The sequence below is a fragment of the Formica exsecta genome, unplaced genomic scaffold (assembly GCF_003651465.1).
Source record: "Formica exsecta isolate Colony F162 unplaced genomic scaffold, ASM365146v1 scaffold363, whole genome shotgun sequence".
Lineage (NCBI taxonomy): Eukaryota > Metazoa > Arthropoda > Insecta > Hymenoptera > Formicidae > Formica > Formica exsecta.
Genome location: NW_021850877.1, coordinates 1,368,968 through 1,372,252, shown reverse-complemented (window position 1 = coordinate 1,372,252; position 3,285 = coordinate 1,368,968).

Here is a 3,285-nt window from a genome sequence, read left to right as displayed (position 1 = left end):
ATATATATATTATATATATATGGATTTACTATTTTCCATTTAATTGTACACGAGGAAATTCTACACTGCGTAGTTTCTCCGAAAATTGTCACGACGGAACGGATTTGGGTTTCGGAATCGACAAAATTTATTTTGAATATAAAAGAGACAAGACACGCACACATACACACACACACACATACATACATACATCAGCATTGGCTATATTTTTAGAAGTGTACTCTTGCCAGATTTTTACTCGAGAAGACGCCGAGGACGCATTTTGAACGCGTTAATGGCCAGTCGAAGACCAAAACGCGATATTTTTAAGCGGTCCACTTTCGAAGTGCAATATCCGTCGGACGCACCTCAACATTTTCCTTCCTCTGTCTTTGATTCGTGAATCGTGAATCGCGAATGTGGTATATTCTGCTGATATAACGACACGGCGTGTGTCGTTAGGCGTGAAAGAAACGTTGAGAAGAGGGAAAAGGAACAATGAAGTACCGATTGTTAATCCTTTGGTAGCACATAAGGGACGTATCGCGTATATATATTGAATATATAGCGTGTAACAGAAATAACGGATGCGGCAACCTAGATATATATATAAATATATATAAATATATAAACAACAGTAAATAAATATATAGATAAGATATGTTTTATACGCTGCATGTGTCATCAATAGAGGAGTAACGTGATCATTATAAACGTGTCTCGTTTGAAGTCAGGTTAACAATTAATAAGCGATGTACGATTATGCATGACGTAACCGCAATGATGCAGGACACACACATATACACATATATACATAAACACACATACACACCATCACACGCTACCCGCACCCGTGCAAGGTTTTCCGATCCCTCTCGCGAATCTCGATACGAGCGTATCTTTGCGTTTTTCTTCCGGGCTCCTCCGAAAGCGAATTGTACCTCGCTTACACGGCACTTCGGGATTCGAGATCTCTCACGATTTTCTCTTACGAGTTTAAAGGAGAGAAGCGAATCCCTGATTGACTGCGCCTGCCTGCCATTGGATTTGCGCGAGTTAAACTCAAAATACAAAGTCAATCGCAGTGCCTGAAATGTTACAAGATTAATGACTCTGTGTATCCGGTGAAATTGTTGTCGCGAACGATCGTATCGTTTGCCGCACGATAAATTATAACGCTCGTATAGAATGTTGTTTGGCTGAACCAAGGTTTAACTCGGCGTCCGAATGTCAGTTAGGGCAGATCGCGATACGCGCCGATGATAATCACCGGAGGATGGTTCGCGAAGACGTTTATTATAATCGTTGTTGATCGATCGGGACATCATTATTGTCATCGTTAATTACGTTGCGTTTGTTGTGTAACAAATCGCGCAGCTTGATAACCGCAAGAATCGCCTGTTGGGAATACCCTTTGATCTAGGCGTGCGGAACTTGCTTTGACGATTTTCAGATAAACGACATTCGCTTGAATTTCTGAGAGAAGAGACAAAGTACCATCACACACTTTCGATGATCGCCACTTACAATTTAATTATAATAATCCGCAGTTGTCACCGTTTTTTGAATCGTGTGTTGTAACGATAATTAAGGAAATAAGAGATCCAAGCGTTGATGCCGAATGATCGAGTAAGTGTCTGGCTGTGCAAGACAGAAGGCTGAGTAGGTTTGAATAGGAAGGCTGTGAATAGGAAGAGAAAGAAAAAAAAAGAGAGAGAAAGAGAAAACGCGAGCGAGAGTGAAAGGGCGAGAGGGTGTACGTGAGTGTGTCTGTGTGTATGCATGTGTGTAGAGAGAAAGATAAAGATTCAGATATTAATCGAAGTCAGCGAAAGTATCCTGATATCCGCTGCGTGTATCGACGGATTGACGGATCAGTCTTGTAATAGTCGTAATAAACCAAGGACGATTCGCCGAGTCGATCGGATTAGGCGGATCGGCCGTTATCAATCAGCTCTGTTTTAAGAAAACGGAAACTCCAAAAAAAAATGTTTCACGTACAACATCCATGGTCTACACGTGTCGGCCTACACGTGCCTCCCGACAACCTCGAAAGATCTTGGCTATCGAGAGGACGTCGTCGAACAAAAGGAAAAAAAAAAAATAAACAGATTCGCATACGAATGTAGCTAATTATATTGACACTTCGCTGCTTCGAAAAGCTGCAGTCTACCATGTATATATTTTCAATAATGTATGTATAATAAAATATATTCGAGACAAACTACCAAGAGATTCTGTCATTTTATATTATATACACTGCATTTCTCTGTTCACACAAAAGTTGAATATTGTAAGATAAATCTATAAATTCAAAATATTTTTGAAATTGTATATTAATTATTAAAAACTGGAGAAAAAAGAACACTTTTATATTATATTTATAAAAAGTTTGAAAAAAATTTACGTATTATTAAAGATGATTATTCAAAGCAAGCGATATTTTGTAGCATTATAAAATGTGTATTGTATATGTATGTGCTTCTCTATACAGGGTGTCCCAGGGTCACTGCATTTGAAGATGATTTTCAATAAAAATGTCAAGACATCAATAATTTCCGGATAATAAGCGATTAAAAAAGAAAGACTTTTCGTAAACTAAATTTTATTGAGAGAGTTAAAAAATTACCAAACTACATTTTTCAGTTAATTTCAAGTAAAGTTTATTTTAATAAAATTTTCATTTTTGAGGTTTGTTGCTAGTTACAAAGATATGTGATGGTAAAAATTGGGAACTTGCAAAAAATGATAATCTCCCTCGACATTTTTGCTGAAGAAAAATCTTCATATGATTTCAGAAATCTGTAATTAAGATTGATTAGGAGATGATGCGGTGATCCTGGGAGGCATCTTATATCCTTATTTCTTTGATATTTTTCCGCATTAAAAGAGAAGAGAAACATAGGAATCGCATTGATTATCAGAAGTGAGATTATATCGTGGACATTATCGTGATTTGACGAGTTTTTCGTTCAGTGATTAACGACTGAAAGAGAAAGAGAGAGAGAGAGAGAGAAGGGAACGGTGATTAAACAAATGATTTATTGATACATAATTGAATTATGAGGACATATCGTGACAGGAGAACCGTACGGACGGCGATCGATCGTTGTCACGCGCATTACCAGCCGATTGGTAACGCTCATTACAGTCGCCGTCATCTCGTTAATCGTCCGAATGCGTTTTGAATAGCGTCAACTTCCGAGTCGACCAAATCGATCTTTCAGTCAAGCATAAATTCTCCGCTTTATACGTCGCTCTTTTTGGCGCATTTATATCATCGACATTCGTACTTATTTGTAACAA